Genomic DNA, 17,600 nt, shown 5'->3' on the forward strand with positions numbered 1-17,600 from the left:
CACACACACATACACACATACACACACGGGTTCCCTTGCTTTTCCACCAGAGGAATTTTCCCTTTCCATCCAAATCCAGTAAATTTTCTGGGGGGAAATATAGGCAATAGGAAGTAAAATAGATAAAGTTATCACTGGCATGCTAGGTTCTAGTCATGCATTTGTTACTTAATATCTGTATTTGATCATCTCTTGCTAACATGTTATTGAATGTTAAGTCTCCACATAAAATACTTATATTATTTTTGAGATAATACATATCTAAGTGTTTTAAAAAAAGGTTAAATTGTTCTATCAACCTCAGGTAAATTTAGTCCTTTTCCGAGCCTAATTCCCATCTTTATCAATAAAGCCCAATACAAGCTCAATCCAGGAAAGGTAACTTGAGAAACCAAATCATCCTACATCTCTACCATATTTCCCTGAAAATAAGACCTAACTGGAAAATAAGTCCTGGCATGATTTTTCAGGATTATATCCCCTGAACATAAGCCCTAATGCGTCTTTTGGAGCAAAACTTAATATAAGACCGGGTCTTATTTTCAGGGAAACACGGTAGATATATCGCTCTGAGCCCAGAACAGCCTCCAGGTCTCAATCTTAACTGAACACAGTACACACACTCACATACACAGGCAGCCTACGTGCACATGTGCAAATGAATAAACACAATGTTTGGGCTCTTCATTGTCCAAAGGGTATTTTTCTAGGACGAGGTGGCAAATCCCTTGAGGGTAAGAATTTACTTCTCTGAGTATTCCCCCACACCACAGACGATAAGACGTCCACATCATCACTGTCAGCAACTAGTTATTGAATTGATTAACTATCAGACAGTCATGATAGTTTTTCAGATATTGGACCTCTGAAATGACATATAAACATGTATTGAATAGACTGGTGGAAATATTGTCCAGAAACCTTTATTTTTGTCCAAAGGAAAGGCATATATTTCTTTGTTGATATTATTTATGTGTGCTAATATGTTTCTTTCCTTTGGGCAAAAGTATACATTAGCAGAATATATACATATACAACACACACAACTATGTATTTGGGTGGGAGGGCCACTCATTCCATCTGGTTCTGGATATCAAGAAAGACAAGCCATTGTGGAAGAGAAAGGGGACGCCTGACCTTGCTGCTTTGTTTTTCACACATTCAACCAGAGTAGTAGGACAGAGAGGAGACAAAAGGTAATTGAGCTGGGATTCTGGGGAAGCATTTTGTAAGTGAATAAAAAGCTATAGTGATGGGTATAGTGGCACAGGTGGCTTCCAAACACATCTCCAGAGAATCTGGAGTGAACCTAAATAGAAATGCTTTCTTTCTTAAAATGCATAAAAGGCTAGGTTTAATATTTGCTTCTTGCCTGCGTGGGTACCACCGGTTTTCGGTTTGGACCGCAGAGCCCAGCCCCATGCCTGGGCTCCCTTCGCAGCTGAGCGGTGACGGAGCGCCACCTAATGGCCACAGATGCGAGAAGCGCCCCGCACACCGGGAGTGGAGACCAGGAACAACAGATCACGCATCATTTGGTCGATAGGGCTTTTGGAAACAGGCTGCTCCAAAGTTAGGATCCAAAGAGAAACGACGGAGTGCATGCGCTTTCAGCCCCTTCCCTCGCTCTCCTCCCCCAAATATCCTTGGGAAGAAAACGCAGAGGGAAAGAAATAGAAACATCCCCTTGGAAAAGCAAGTGATGGCAGAATTTGGTTTACCTGGGGAGCAGAGAGAATGGGGCTGGTTTCCACTTCTGGAAGCCAGGCTTTAGAAAAGGCTTAAGCCCATGCTGGGCACGATCTCCTCTACCCCACAATCAGTTTACTAGCTAATGAGGATGCTAGTTAACTGAGGGCTCAGGGATGACCCGGAACAAAGGGACAATGGAGCAGGACTGGAGACAGGTCCAGCCAGGAGCTGCATTGTGAACCTGTCAAATCCTGGAGACTTTCACTCCAAAGTGTAACAAAGGCCTCACCTTCCTCTGTGTGCCAGATTTCTGCTGGACTGAAGGGTAGCCCTGGTTGTCACCCAGATCTACCAGAAGACTACCAGCCCCCATAAGGTGTCTCTCCACACAGGGGCCTAATGTCAGACCCCAAATAGTTTGGTCTTCACCACCTCCTTGATTTCTGAACCAGGGTGGGGCTGCCCCACCATAGGCAGACACCCCTTACTTATTGCCTACTACCAGCTCCATTAGGAAGTCTCTACTTTCAAGGAGCTCCAAGAACCACAGAATTGTCCAGTTCAAAGGACTGGCAAAAGCAAAGGCCAAAATGCACTGCAAGACATTCCCAAATCAGGAGCAACTTCTTAGCTATCAAGTGGCGTGAGTAGTCCAATGGATCCCTTCTCAGGGGGATCTGATATGTGACTGTGTCAAAGTGAAGAGCATTCACTCACACACAAAGCACAGTGGCATCAGGTCAGCGAGTGGGACATGAGCAAGGGAGTTGAGACCATGTCTGGTCTGCTCTTCCCCAACATCCCCTCCTCCTGATGCAGGAGGTCTGAAGCCACCCCCGTCACCCACCGAGCTCTTCCACAAAATACCTATGAGTAAATTCCAGAGGCTGGCACTTCTTTGATTCCACAGATTGGGGGCAGCCATCTCAAAAAGATGAGAATCTTTCTTTTTTTTTAAGAAAACTAAAAACATATGTTTTGAAAGGATGTGATGACTGCTTTCCTGAAAATGAAGCAAGGGACCCTGTGTTAGATTTATCCCAGGTTGTCTTCATTTTGCCAAATGCTGTAAAAATAAAAATAATCTCAAGAAATAAACCAAAGAAGCACACTGCCGTTGTATTTCTCACCCTTACAAAAACTTAGCAGAAGAGCTATAGAATCTAATAGTTTGGGTTTGGGTTTTAAATTACTAATAACCCAGGAAACATTTTTATGTGAAAGAATCAAGCATGGATGATTCTTAGAATGATGGTTACAACAGAAAGTTCTAGTATATTTATGACATCAAAAATGTGAAAAACAGCTACTATCCTTCATAGGACATCATGTCCCTTCCTTCTTTCAAAAACTCAGCAATATTTAAGTTTTCTTAAGAAACTAAATCTTAGCTACCCCTAGTAGATTCACTTAACGATGCAACACCTAAGTATGGATGTGTGCAAGTAGTGATGGTGATAAAATGGGGAGGTGGGGCCAGCATGGGGCAGGGAGATGTGTCTGCTGTATGTGTCCGTACGTGTTCTTTGTGTTGGCCATAACTCTCTTGTTAAAGCATTGACTCCTCCTGGGGAGAAAGACTTTGTTTTTCTACCTATTCCATATTCAGGTTCCTAACATGGTGCATTACTGAGAGCAAGTACTCAGCAATGCCTTGTCCAGCCCACTCAACTTGCCCTGATTTCTAAGCAAATCCATACTTCCAGGGGGGCAGGCATAAAAACAACCCTGCTGGCTCAGCAAGGAACTTAAATGACCATGTCAGACTCAGAATCAGGTACCTCACGAGCAAGACCAGGTCAACTGCATTCTATTGGCTCCTATTTGGGACCCAGATCTCCAAATCCCCCTCTACCACCACCACCTCCCCAGGTTGGCCCTGTCATAGGTGGGCTCCTGCTACGGGCCTTACACCTAGATTCTGGCCAGTAACTGCAGCCTGTGTCCCCATCACTCCTGAGCACGAAGTTTTATCTTGAGCGCCTGGATCGCTGAGCTCTGCTCTTGAATGATCATCAGCCATCTGCTTGCTTGGACCGTCAAACCCTGAATGTCCTTGTCTCTCTGACTTGGATTCCTGGCCACCTTTATCTCATCATGGTCTCCATGTGCGTAAATGATTTGCTGATTTGCACTGGTAATGCTGTGCTTCTTTGTACATCTCTGTATGTGCCCAAGGGCCTGGCACACAAAAGAGATACGTGTGGAAAAACAATGCAGAAAACAAATGGGAAAATCAATAAATGGATGATACTAGAATTACCCAATTGACATCGCCTCCTGGGCAGCTCTCCAAAACCAATTCAAGCCTAATCGGTACACTGGGTGCCTGGTCCCCTGTCCCCTGCCTTTATCCTATAGATACAAATCTAGAGATAAGTTACTGTTTGAAGTCTTCCTCTGCAGAGCCTGTGGGCAGGTATTGAGCTGGGTACTGGGTCTTTTGGAAATACCATCCGACATTGAGAAGACAGCCATACCTCCGGTGAGTTCCCAAGTTGTGGCCCATGTGGCGAGAGACAAGTTCAGAGATAGCATCCTCTAAGACTCACAGTTTTATTTAACCAACACAGGGTATTTACTACTTTGTGCAAGACACTCATTTAATCCTTAAAATAGCCCTCTGGTTATCACCTCTTTTGACTCATGAGAAAATTGAGACATAGCAATGTTCAGTTACCTGCCCAAAGTCACACAGTGGCAGGGCTGGCACTGAACCTCAGCAGGTTGGCTCCAGAGCCCACGTTCTTATTCTCTATGCTACCTTGACTCTCTATTCTGGGACCACCTCTGAGCTATTCTAGTCATCCTATCAGGGAAAAAGGTTAATTTGACACAAGGCAAACTGTGAGAAAACTCAAACTTATACCAGATATGAACCTCGTCTATACATCTGTTCGCAGCCTCCAACAAAATACTATTTAATTCAAAAATGAGACAAGGCCAGGATGATCTTTTAGCTGAGAGGCAAGACTAAGGCAGTGGGGATTCAGAAGAATGGCAGGTTGGCTTCAAGAAATAGTGTTGGAAGGATGTGATGTCTTGGTGGCAAAGGAGTGAAGAGACAACGCAGAGCCTGGGATGGCTCCGCTGGTCTTCATACCGTGGAGGAGGTGAATGGTGGCACTTTTCCTGAAGGTTAGGAATACAAGGATAAGAGCAGGTTTTGACAGGGATGGAGTAGAGGGGATGACTTACTTTTATGTGCACTGAGCAACACATAGATGAGTAAGATACTTTGCCCAAGAAGCACAAACAATGTCAAAATAGCACCTTTACAAAATTGCAAAACAATTGAAAAATATGTTAAACCCATAGAAATTTACCTAAACTTTGATTATGTTCTGCTCATAGAATCACCCAAATACACCATGGAAATGTACTATATTGCACACACATTCATGATGTCACATGTTCCAACTTACATATGGACATGATTAGCCCTCAATGTCAGGGCCTACTTTTGGCCAGGGTATTCCAGGAGGCAGAGGCCCATCTGCACGCCAGGTTCCCCACTTATCTCCCCAGGAGGCCTGCAGGAGACCAGGCTGTGACAAGGGAATGCCTGCCAGGCGGGCCCCAGGTGTGGAAAGCATGCACAGCCATGGTCTGTACCTCACCCAGGATGGGTAGGGCCAGCTGGGCCCTGCTCAGAAGGATTCAGGACTGAGACCAAAAAATTGATTTAAAGCAGGAGTAAAGAGTCTGGAGAAAAGGAATCACAAGGTCTGATATTAAAGAGATGCATGGGGTGCTCCCCTAAGACTTCAGTTGGCAGTCAGTGGAAGTGACGAATGGTACAGAATCATTAAAAACATACAAGGGAGGGGCAATTCAGAAAATCCCTTTCTCAGAAGAGACATTTCAGACCAGTGACAAACTATAGACCCACTTGCATGTTTCGTGTCACACGTTCACATGTAGTCAGTTTTCCATGGACTCACACAAAGTTCTTTTCAGTCAGCCTCCCAGGAAGTTCATGTGCAATCTGTACATACATCCCCTCTTACAAACAACCTGTGGCCGTTGCAATTTGTCCTCCGAGGACTCTACATTGTATTTACTCTAATTTCAGTGAGGTCAATCAGAAGTTTCTCCCTCAGAAATATATGGAAGGCTAAGATTGCCAGGAAATAAAAATACAGGAAGCCCAGTTAATTTTGAATCTCACATAAACCAGGAGTTTTGTTTGTTTGTTTTTTAGTATAAGTATGTTCAATGAAATATTGGACATGCATATACTAAAAATTATTTGTTGTTAATCTGAAATTCAAATTTAACCAGGCATCCTATATTTGACCTGGGAACTCAGTGGGGCTCCAACTTGTTTGGATTTTGACAGCTTTAGGGCTGAAAAAAAAATCCCCTACAACATGCAAGTATCTATAGGAGAGGCAAAAATAAATAAATAAGCTATTGCTGACTATAATTTTATAAAAGACTAAGAAATCATACGCACTCAAACTCTGCCAGAATCTTCTCCTCTTCCTGTTTTCCTACTCTTAATTAATGACACTACCAATCACCCAATCAGAAATTCTGGGAACCATCCTCGACTCTGCCATTGCCTTACCCCCATACTCACTGGGCCACAGATCCACTTACTAACTAGCTTTCAAATCCACCCCTCTACTTCTGCCAGAATGCTCAAGCCTCTTAGCTGAAATATTGCCACCGTCTTGGAAGGGGATCTCCACCTCCATCTGACCCTAGGAAGGTGAGCCTGGACACACAGATCCAGCTGAAGTCCAACTTCAATTGAGTCTCTTTACTTAAAGCTCTTTAATGACCAATTCCTTGCAACCACATAGGCTGTCTGTGCTGTGTCTCTGCTCTACATAGGAGCCAGCTCACCCAGGCTCTGGAGAGCCACCCGGTCTCTTCTTAACTCTGCATTCTGTGACACCATGTGGGCAGGTTGAAACTGGCCAAGTGGGAACATTTACACCATAAGAAATTAGTAAACACTACAAATCAAGACTTTTTTTTTTCTTTTTTAATACTGGAGAGCTGTTTGTTAAACAGTTACCATCCCAGTACTGCCTAGGTCAGTTAGGATACATTTGGTTACAACAAACAGAAAATAAATCCAATGATAGGTAAACCACCAATGACTCTCAAAATGTGGTCCCAAACTAGCAGCATCACCACCATCCTGGAACTTTTAAAAATACACACTCTCAGGATTTAGCTTAGACCTTCTGAATCAGGAACACAGTGGCTGGGGCCAGCAATCTGTGTTTTAAACAAGGACTCTGCTGAATCTGACATCCACTAATGTTTTGGAGCTAATCCCAGTGCTTGAAAAGTAATGTTCCCATACATTAACTGGACAGCTTGTTCAAATGCAGGTTCTGGTGCAGAAGGTCCAGATTGGGCCCTGAGAGTCTGTATTTGTAACAGGTTCCCTGGTGATGCCAATACTGCTGGTTCACCGGCCACATTGTTAAGTTGCAAGAACTTAAGCCACAAAGATCTTTGTAATTTATTTAAGAAGGTGACTCATAGTCGGAAGTTCACAACAGGTTCTGTGGTTCAGTGACATCATCATGCGCCATTTTCTCTCTACTCAAATGATGTGCTAATAAATTTTAACAGCTGGTGGGGTGGGGCACCTGCTGATTTGTATCATTTTGATTCGTAGAACTTGCCAATTCCCATGGTGCAAATACTTCCACAATGGTTCATTTCAATCTACCAGTGTGATGCTAACTGGCTTGCAAAACTTCTGAAAATTTAACACTCAGACCTCACAAGCTTGCATGAGCTGGCTCCTTGCACCACTGGCTATAGGGTGGGGATCCCAGCATCAAAGGAAAGATACCACTGGTGGGACGCCAGTGCTCTGAGCATGGCAAGTCAGCCATATGTTATCAAACCCCTGAGGATGAATAACAGCAAGCCTTATTACTGGTTTAAATCATCCTAGACAGATGAGGACTCTTCATGTTTGGAAATTCTGAGTTACTTTATGAAGGAGTAAGGTGCTTCTTCAAAAAAACCTATGGAAGGTGAATATGGTCCATAAATTAATCTACTGTACAAATGCATATTGAGTACCTATTGTGTAGTAGGTGCAATTCCTCGGTGAAAAAGACAGCTGGCATCCCTTTCTTTAAGGTACTTATGATCTAGAAGTATAGCTGACACTCCAATCGAAACACAATGAACTATTCAACGTGAAAGTACAGCCATTGTGTAAAGAAAACACAAATATACAGAGCACAAAAAGGCGGGACGGGAATTTTTGTCCATTTTGCTCACAGCTTTATCCCAGCACCTCCCATTGCCTGGCATACAATGCTTACTAGTTACTTGTTGAAAAGAGTGAAGGTAAGCCACTCTTCCATGCAGCACACAGCTTCAGCAGGCAGACCAGTGGAGGGCCTGAGAAACACACACTGGAACGAGCTGACTAGGACACACCCAAGTCCGATTCCTCTGTGAAGCCACAAAGTCAAGAAACATGTCTGCTGCCCTGTGAAGCTCTACAATTAGTTCAGGAAGAAATCCCATCAAATTGACAGTAAGGCCTATGATAGGACAGATGTTGAGAGGCGAGAAACACCCAGAGCCTGGCAGAGGGCTCTGAGTCCCCGTGTTTCTGGCTTTTCCCCCAATTCACCAGAAATTAGCCGGCAGCAAAAGAAAGCCATTTGGCCCTCGATGGGTGGTTCCTGGGGTTTTGACTTCCTTCTGTGAGTGGGTTTCTCTCCTTTTAATGCTTAACTTTGTTTCCCTCCTACTCCCATGAGTTAATCCCAAACTTTATGTTCTAACACACTGTTTTAGTCTGCTCAGGTTGCCATAACAAAATACCAAAAACTAAGTGATTTAAACACCAGAAATCTGTTTTCTCACAGTGCCAGGGGGTTGATGTATGATGAAGAGCTCTCCCCTTGGTTGGCAGATGGCTTTTTTACTGTGTGCTCACATTAAAAAAGGGGGCCTTTCGTGCGCGCGTGTGTGTGTGTGTGTGTGTGTGTGTGTGTGTGTGTGTGTGTAAAGAGAGAGTGGGGAGAGAGAGTGGAGGTGTCTCCTATTATAAGAACACATTCTTTTGTATTAAGTCCCCACCCTTATGACTTCCTTTAACTTCCTTCCTTTAAGTTAATTACTTCCTTAGAGGCCCCATCTCCAAATACACCCACACTGGGGGTTAGGGCTTCCACATGTGAATGGGGGTGGGGAGGGACATAATTCATTCCATAGCACACACCCTTTGTGCAATTTACAGTAATTTGAAAAAAGAAACAAATTCCAAGTCTACCCCTCGAGAATGAATGATGAGCTCTAAAAGTATAGGTGAGAGGGGCTTAAAGCACGGCCCAAAGGGGACGTCGTTCGCTGGAAGCTTCTGTCAGCCAGCAATTACACTCCACTTGAGCTTCTAGGGAAACTAAGAATGACTTTAAACTGGTAATACTTTAAAGAGTCATGTTTGCAAGTCTTCCCCCTAATTTTAAGAAACAGGTTAAGCGAAGGTTCAGGTTAAGCGAAGGTTCAAAACAATTTGAGTCACACAAAAGGCAAATAACTTTCGGCTACTTTGAGGAGGTGGGGCTCAAGCCTCCTTCCCTCACTGGGCATCAGATGGCCCTGGCACAAGCTGCAAAGGGCCAGAGAAGGAGGCAACCATCGCCTTTTCTCTGCTAGAGCTGAAGACCAATGAACGAGTTAGGTGTACCACGCTCTTCTTCTCATCACCCCAGGCTATAGGAATTCAATATGATTGTAATAACAGCACAAATTGCCTTTTTCTTATTCAGTCCCCATCCTCTATTAAAGGAATTTTAACCCAGTCCAAAGGTCCCCTGCAGAACTATTTCTAGATGTTCCTTCAAGATAACTTGAACCCAGCCTTCTCACTTCATAGAACTCCTTATGGTGCAATGGCAGTGAGATTTATGCCCCTGAAGAAGCCAGGGCAACTCTAATACATCTTGTATCTTTCAGAGCCTTCCCACCTCCCTTTTGCTGCTTTTGAACTGCCCATACTGGCATTGGCTGGGGCTGGGGCTGCCATTCTGCAGCTCCCAGATTTGGAAGAGAAACATTCCCCACCTGGATCTCTGTGTGATAGCATTAAAACTGTCACTTCCGACCTGTCAGGAAGTTCCCTGCAGAAGGGCCATTCACAGAGCTGTACTTTATTTGACCTGACTCAGAGCTCATTCAGTGGAGAAGTCCTATCCCCAAGGTGGTTTGTAAAAATAAAACAGGGGCAATTGTTTAAAATCGCAGCTGCCTGACGCAGGGATACCAGTTGGCACAAACAATGGACTGGCTAAACAATTTAAAAGGGAAATCTGGGGAATGAAACATCCATAGGGGGCTTTACAACATTCAGATATATTCCTGAGATCTAGAAAGCCACACGCGTGTGTCCACCAGAAAGACCTGACGTGGTCCTGCTCTCTCATTTGGCTGACTTGGGGCTCTGCACAAACAGGAAGTAAAGGCCAATGCAGCATTGTAAACTGCTGAGTGCTGAAGCTGTGCCTGTAATTCGTTTTGCTGCTGTAACAAATGACCACAACCTTAGTGGCTTAACAAGACAAATTTATTAGAAACCAGAAGTCTGAAATGGGTTTCACTCGACTAAAAGTGTTGGCAGAAGTTTGTTCCCTCTGGAGGTTCTAGGGGAGACTCCATTTCCTTTCCTTTTCCCTCTTCTAGAGGCCGCCCATGTTCCTAGGCTCATGACCTCTTATCAGTTCTGCCTCTGGTTCTGTGGTCAAAACTTTCCTGCCTCTTTTCCTTTTTAAGGACCTTTAAGGGAATATTATGAAAAGTGACGCCCCCCTCTCCCCCCCAATTAAGTCCCTGCCTGCAAATCTCAGAGACCACCTCCAGGAATCCTGCAAGAAAGGAGATAAGGCAAATGAATTGCACTTTGCAAATGTCAAGTATTACTCAAATGTTTTACATGGTGCCACCAGCCTCTGGGTGGTGCATCAGGGAGTAATTGGTAACAAAACAGTGGCTGTGGACCCCAAAACTTAAGGGCACCGAACTCCGTCTCTCTGCACCATCCCTCACACCAACACTTTCCTCAAAGTACTAGGCAGGGCGCACAAACTTCCTACATGCACCCATCAGCTGCTAAAAGCTCCAAGAGCAATCTGGGGTGCTGTAAGCACCTCTTCCTTCTGGAGTCTTCAGGGTTGCCTATTTATTTACCAATGCCTGTATAAACCCTTCCCAGACTCTGAAGCATTGTGCCACCATCTCTGCAGGTAAAGATTCCTACAGTATATCTAAACACCACCCACAGCCCACGGAGTTGTGGAGTTGCGTTTAAGCTCCTTTCCTTCTCCTAGGTCCTTGGCAGTGGGCTCTCCCAGAGAGCGAAGCTGCCTGGGTCTTGGGTGTAAACGTGGACCTTGCATGCATTGGGCTCTTTGTCCTTTTCGTCCTTTCCCAGACTAAGCAGCAGTGTTGACCCTCCTCTTCTCACTCATCCCAGAGCGGAATGGGGGCTTTCAAGGTGTTCATGCCAGCAGCCTCTCTCCATCACTCCCCATTTAGTAAGCCACATTCCTCATAGGATTACAAGCACGAGTGCAGTTCGTTTTGTTTGCTTGTTTCCCTTTCTTTTCAGGTTTGTGTGGTTCCCTTTAAAGTTGAGTCAGCTCTCAAGAGGTAGAGGCAGAGTGGATGTTATGTTACAGGAGAAAGTAAACAGTATGAACACGGCTGTGAGAAAAGAAGGCATGGGATGTGTGCTGCAGACTGAAAGACTGCTGAGGAAGAATTGAGAGGAAAGGCTGGAAAGGATGGTGGTCAGCTTGTCCAGGTACTTAAGGGTCCGTCCAAGGAGTTTTGAATTTGCACCAGGCCAGCAGTTATGAAACTGATCCCCACAGGACTAATCCCATGAGACCCATCATGGGAGAAAAAACGGTGGGAGTGGAGAATGGAAATATTCTATAGCCAAAGAAGTATGGGATATGGCAACCACCATCACCAACATCTTCTCGAGTACATTTGAGGCTCACAGACGTCCCACAGTGAAAACTTCCACCCTTACAGCCAATTTATTTTACTTTGTTCACCCCAGTGCTTTCAAATCTATGAAACCTTTGTTTTGGTTAAAGGCAATTAGTACATTCTATGGGAACATGTTTTGGGAAATGCTGATACATGTTAGGCATTAGTAACTGGAAATGTTTGAAAGAGGAAACTGACATACTAAACTAACGCAATCGGAAAATTAAGTGTTTTAGAGAAGAGAGGGGAGAGAGATCAAAAAAAGAATTGGGCACAAATCCAAATAAAGGTGTACAGACCCAGACCAAGGGTGCTATACTGAAACTGGATGAGTGAAAATTAGTAGAAATTGTTGGCTGGAGTTGCCGTATTTCCCCGAAAAGAAGACCTAACCAGAAAATAAGCCCTAGCGTGATTTATCAGGATGACATCCCCTGAACATAAGCCCTAATGCGTTTTTGGGAGCAAAAATTGATATAAAATCCAGTCTTATTTTCGGGGAAACACCGTAGCAGAAATTGTTTACTGGCCGAATTTAGGAAGACACTAAGGGAAAGAAAGGAGGTAAGATTTAGCACCTAGTTTCTGGTTAAACAACCATTTCATACTGCAAGAAATACAGACATCAGAAGGAGAAAGGTAATGAATTTAATTTCAGATGGGGAAATTTTATTCCCATATTATCTGGGAACTTGTTTTCCTTGTTCAATTCTGTATGCCCAAAGATTCACCCATTGTAAGTTCTCAGGGTGATTGAATAAGTGAAAAGGACTCCAACAAGAAACATTAGTAAAATATGTATGAAAAAAATCCATGAGACTTCTGTGCCCAGGAATAGTAGCAAGTCTGTGAAAAAGCCTGCAGATAAACCAAAATTGAGTCATCTTCGTCTTGTATATCATTTCACTCTACATTCACACGTAAAATAGGAAATCAGAGGTCCTGATATCCAGAAAAAGCAATGCTAGAGAATGGAATGTTTTTCAAAAATGAAGTCAGTTTTATATTAAAGTAGACAAATGGGGAAACATCAAAGGAGATAAAAATAGTAATCAGTGGGGCATAGGGAGTGAAAAAAGAAAAAAAAGCTAGGATTGTGACTGAAATGATGTCAAAGAAAAAAGAAATGACTAAAGCAAAAGCCCTAAATGCAGATGGAATTTTAAATATATTTGATATGCTTATATTCTTAAAACTTATTATTTTTAATGTGAAAAATACCCTCCACCTCAAGAAAGAGGAGGAGAAAAAGAACTGTAAAAACTGCATGCTTCAGGCTTGTGGAAATCTATTGTCTGCCAGCATCAGACATGGTATTTACTTCAAGCCATATTTTGCCATGTACAGTATTTCAAACTGCCACCTAGTAATTTAAAATGACAAGAAAAATAACATAATGGATGCATGCCTGATTTCTCCCTCTCCCATCCCACAATAAATGTGAGGTATCTGAAGGCTCTTGATTATTCTCTCAACAGAAGTAGCAAAGACTTTGAAAAGAACAAGATTGGATTTGAAGTCTACCTGGATGCTTCCTTCGCTGACCTGGAACTCACTGATTCATTCCCCAGGAAGGGAATGAACACACTCTGAGGGCATTAGCACAGGTGATGGACGCGTGGTGTTTCTGTTTTCCCCTGTGTGGAGTCCTTTACCTTTCAGGGTTGTGTGCACAGAAACTTCCAGAGTTCTGTTAATATCACCAAATCCAACCGAGTCTCTGATGGCAACTTTTGGGAAATACCTTTTGACAGGAACCTTCACAGTAGGACCCAAATCTACATTTTCTCCAAGCTTATCTCCCATCCGTTCTTCCCTGGATTCTATTCCCCCAAGCACATGGACACACTCACAATTTCCCAATGGACTCATGCTCATTCATGTACTCCTGCCTGTGCATCTTCTGTTCCCTCTGCCTGGAAATCTCTTCACCCAGGCCCAGCTCCTCCTCTTCCTTGAGAGACATTAACCTCTGCCTTGAAAACGTTTTTATTATTGCACCACAAGGTGATTACCCACAGCCAGGGAACAGACCAAAGGAAAGGTGAAGAGGAACTAGAAGAAAATGAGATCAATAATATCTATTTAATATGCAGGACTCATCCTTCATTTAAAACAAAAGCATCAATCTAAGCAATGATAATCAATGGTTGCTAACATCACAGAAACAGAGAACACCAGACATTTAAGACTCCTGAAGGAAGGACACAGCACCACCTATGAAGTGTTCTTGCCAAAAAAAATCAATCCTGTGCCTGATCAAGCCTGTAGATCTAACACCTATTGATAGGAAACACTGGCGACAACCACACAAGGACGTAATAACAAAATCCAAGTTATGGGAAATTCTACAAGATAAAGGATCACATTTTGTCAACAATGTAATTAGAAGGAAAATAAAGGGAAGTTGGGGAGGTTTTAGATTAAGAGACCTTAAAAACATCTCAGTCAACTGTAGTGTATGGACCTCGTTTGGATTCTAATTTAAACAAACTTTAAAAATATATGAAACATCAGGAATCTAAGAATACTGGATGTGAGTTGATATTAAGCAATTGTTATTTTTAAGGGGTGAATATTGATGTTATGATCAAAATAAGGGCCCTTAGGGCCTCATCAGATGCCCCACTCTCCTAAACTCAGCCCAGCCTCCACAGTGAGGCCCCACAGCTTAGAAATATCAGTGTAGAACCCAAAAAGAAAGCAATGCATTTTTGACCTCTAAGATCAAAAGGCACCATCCCAGTGTAAGAGGGCAAATATTTGAAAGGGGTGTAAATATGTTGTTAAAGGATAATTTTCAAAATATTAAAAACATGGCTGTCAGGCCATTTTGAAATTAACACGCCAAATTTTTACTCAACTCATTCATTAAAGAGGGAACAAGATGTTAAAACCAGTTCAAAAGAGGATTTGAAGAACAGAATATATATATATAGATACATATACATATATATACACACATACACATACATACATACATACACACACACACACCTGGGGGGGGTGCCAAAAAATGTATACAAGTGGACACTTTGGTCAACGTTGCTCAAACAGTAGTTTGCCATAATCAGTAGTGTCTGGACGCTGATGGTAACCATTTTGAGCACCTCTTGTAATTGCAGAAGTCAAATGTGACTTGTATTCATCTTTTGTTATCAGTATATATTGAGTGTTACCATTTTAATACATTTTTCCTTTCTTAAAATGTGCATACATTTTTTTGGCACCCTGTGTGTGTGTCTGTGTGTGTGTGTGTGTGTGTGTGTATTAATATATAAATATATATGTATCTATATCTATCTGTTTATATATATAATAGGCAATCAAGAATGTTGAAATAAACTTGCTAATAGATGCAAAATTGGTAGTTATCTTACAGGGCAATAAAATACAATGTTTGCATCATATTTTCTGTAAGTTAAAAACCAAAAGTCTCTCTAGAGGTCAAAATTCATTTGCACTGCTATGAATAAGAATTATTTGCATTACTAATAGTTTTTTTAATTATTAACTCCTTACCCTACAGTGATGTAAAACAGTCTAGTCAACAGAAAGACAATCAAAGAAACCCATCCTTATAAATTATATAATCCCCATAGAGTCCACTAGACAATGATTTCTCAACCTTGGCAAAACTGATATTTTGGGCTAGATAATTCTTTGTTGTGAGGAACTGTCCTGTGGATTATAAAATGTTTAGCAGAATCCCTGGCCTTTCTCCACCAGATGCCAGTAACACACACATTGCTCTGTTGTGACAATCAAAAACGTCTCTAGGTAGATTCTAAGAGTTCTCATCACAAGCAAAAATAAATAAATAAATAAACTTTTTATTTTTTTCTTTTTTTGTATGTATATGAGATGATGGATGTTAACTAAGCTTATTGTGTAATAATTGTATACTATATGAAAGTCAAGCCATTATGCTGTATACCTAAAACTTACACTGGGATGTTTTTCAATATCTCAATAGAACTGGGGGAAAAAATATCTCCAAGCATTGCCAAATGAGAACCACTCTTCTAGACAATACCCCATAATCCAGTGAAAAGATATCTAGTCGTCTCTTTTGCCCGCTTCCAATTCTTAGACAATGTTTCCTGACAAGTCAGAACAACTTTTTTCCCTACATGTTTTGCACCCACTCTCTACCCTAGAAAAGATCCTCTGAATTGGGTAGCAGTGGAGTTCTTAGAGAAAACCAGAAATATCTGAACTTCTGCCCTCTTAAGTACCAGGACTGGAGTAGGGGAAAGGGCAACAGACCTCCTTTAAATAAAAGGATTCAAGAAGGGAGAGAACCTGAGCTGTGGCTCCCAGGTATAGTTCAGGGAAACGGCACACCTCAGAGAAAAGTTCCCTACCTACGTAGTGAGGAGTAGAAATACCAGAGGACTTATGTAGGCACAGGAGAGTTGGAGGCAACTCCTTGAGTTTTATAAGACCTGGGAGTTCAAACCCTAATTGGGACCTAAATTTTGATGAGAAAGATTGATCCAGAAGACCGAGATTGAAGCTGAAACAAGAGTAGCCTCTCTCAGAAAGATGTAGCATGGACAGTCGTACTGGGGACCAGCTGGAACAAGTTGTATGGCAGAAGATGGCTGGCTCCAGGGAGCTGAAGGGAGTCCAATCAGGACAGAGTATGAAGTCAAGGAAGCACTCTACACTGATTGTGCTGAAGGCCTAAAGGAATAGGTCATAGCTGGTATAGGACAGAGTCAGCCCAGAAAAGAGGCAACTCGTGCCCCTTCACCGCTATGCTCATGTGTTCGCACTACGGAGTGTAGCCTCAAGTCCATAGACAAAGGAGAACAAAACCTAAAATGTCCTGATTGTGTTAAGTTTGAAGTGACTGAGAAACCACTGAATGTGACCATAATTCCCAGGAGGTTACTGGATTGAATTTTATGTTACGTTCAGACTGAGAGTTCAGGGCCTCAGAATAAAATTTTATAGACAATAAAGTTATATTTTTGCACACTCAAGTTAGTGACTATAAAGTTTGTACCAGTGCTGGGAGAGGAAAACTAGTCCCTGGACTGTAGAAACCTGAGTGTTTCCACCAATCAACATGGAGATTGCTATGGAAAAGTAAGGCTTAATTATAGAGAATAAACAAAAAAAAAATAGAAAAATTGTTTTCTGGCCTCTCTAGGAAGTGAACCATCCCGCAAAACTGTAAGAGACATGGACCAATGTTCAGTGCATGGTTGTGAAGTATCACAAAATGCCTGTAACACAAAATCTAAAAAAAACAGCTGGTTATTTTCAGAGTATAATTTCTTTCACATGCATTTTAGCTACCATGACACAAATACATGGGTAATTTTCAGAAAATAGAGACATTCAGAAAACATATATCTGAAGATTTCAATCTACTGAAGGAGTTTCCATCAGAAGAGTAAACCATTTATAAATTCAATACCCATTCACTAAGCATCTAAAGTGCTAGATGTTGGTCTACACACTGGAGACAGAGCAGTGACAAGTGGATTAGTACCCTGCTCTCCTGTTCATACTCTAGGGGGACAGACAGACATAAACAATCTCCCCTCCCAAAAAAATAAATACATAGTGTGATAGGTACTATAAAGAAAAAATAGAGCAAGTTCAAAGACACAGAACAACATATGTTAGGTGAGTATTCAGGGGAGATTTTGAACCAAATCATGAATAAAATGAGGGAACAAGTTATTGGCTATCAGAAAAAGAGTGTTCCAGACCAAGGCAATAGGAAGTTCAAAAACCCAGAGATCTGAGTAGGCTTCGGCCCATTTGAAGAAACTGCAAGGAAGCCACTGGAAAAGAAGCAAATTAGAGGATGGCAGAGAGATAGGTAGGAGCAAAGTTATGTAGATCATGGTCAGGACTTTTGGACCTATTCCATTGAGATGGGAATCCATTGGAGA

Source organism: Rhinolophus ferrumequinum, chromosome 4, assembly GCF_004115265.2.
Source record: "Rhinolophus ferrumequinum isolate MPI-CBG mRhiFer1 chromosome 4, mRhiFer1_v1.p, whole genome shotgun sequence".
Taxonomy (NCBI): Eukaryota; Metazoa; Chordata; class Mammalia; order Chiroptera; family Rhinolophidae; genus Rhinolophus; species Rhinolophus ferrumequinum.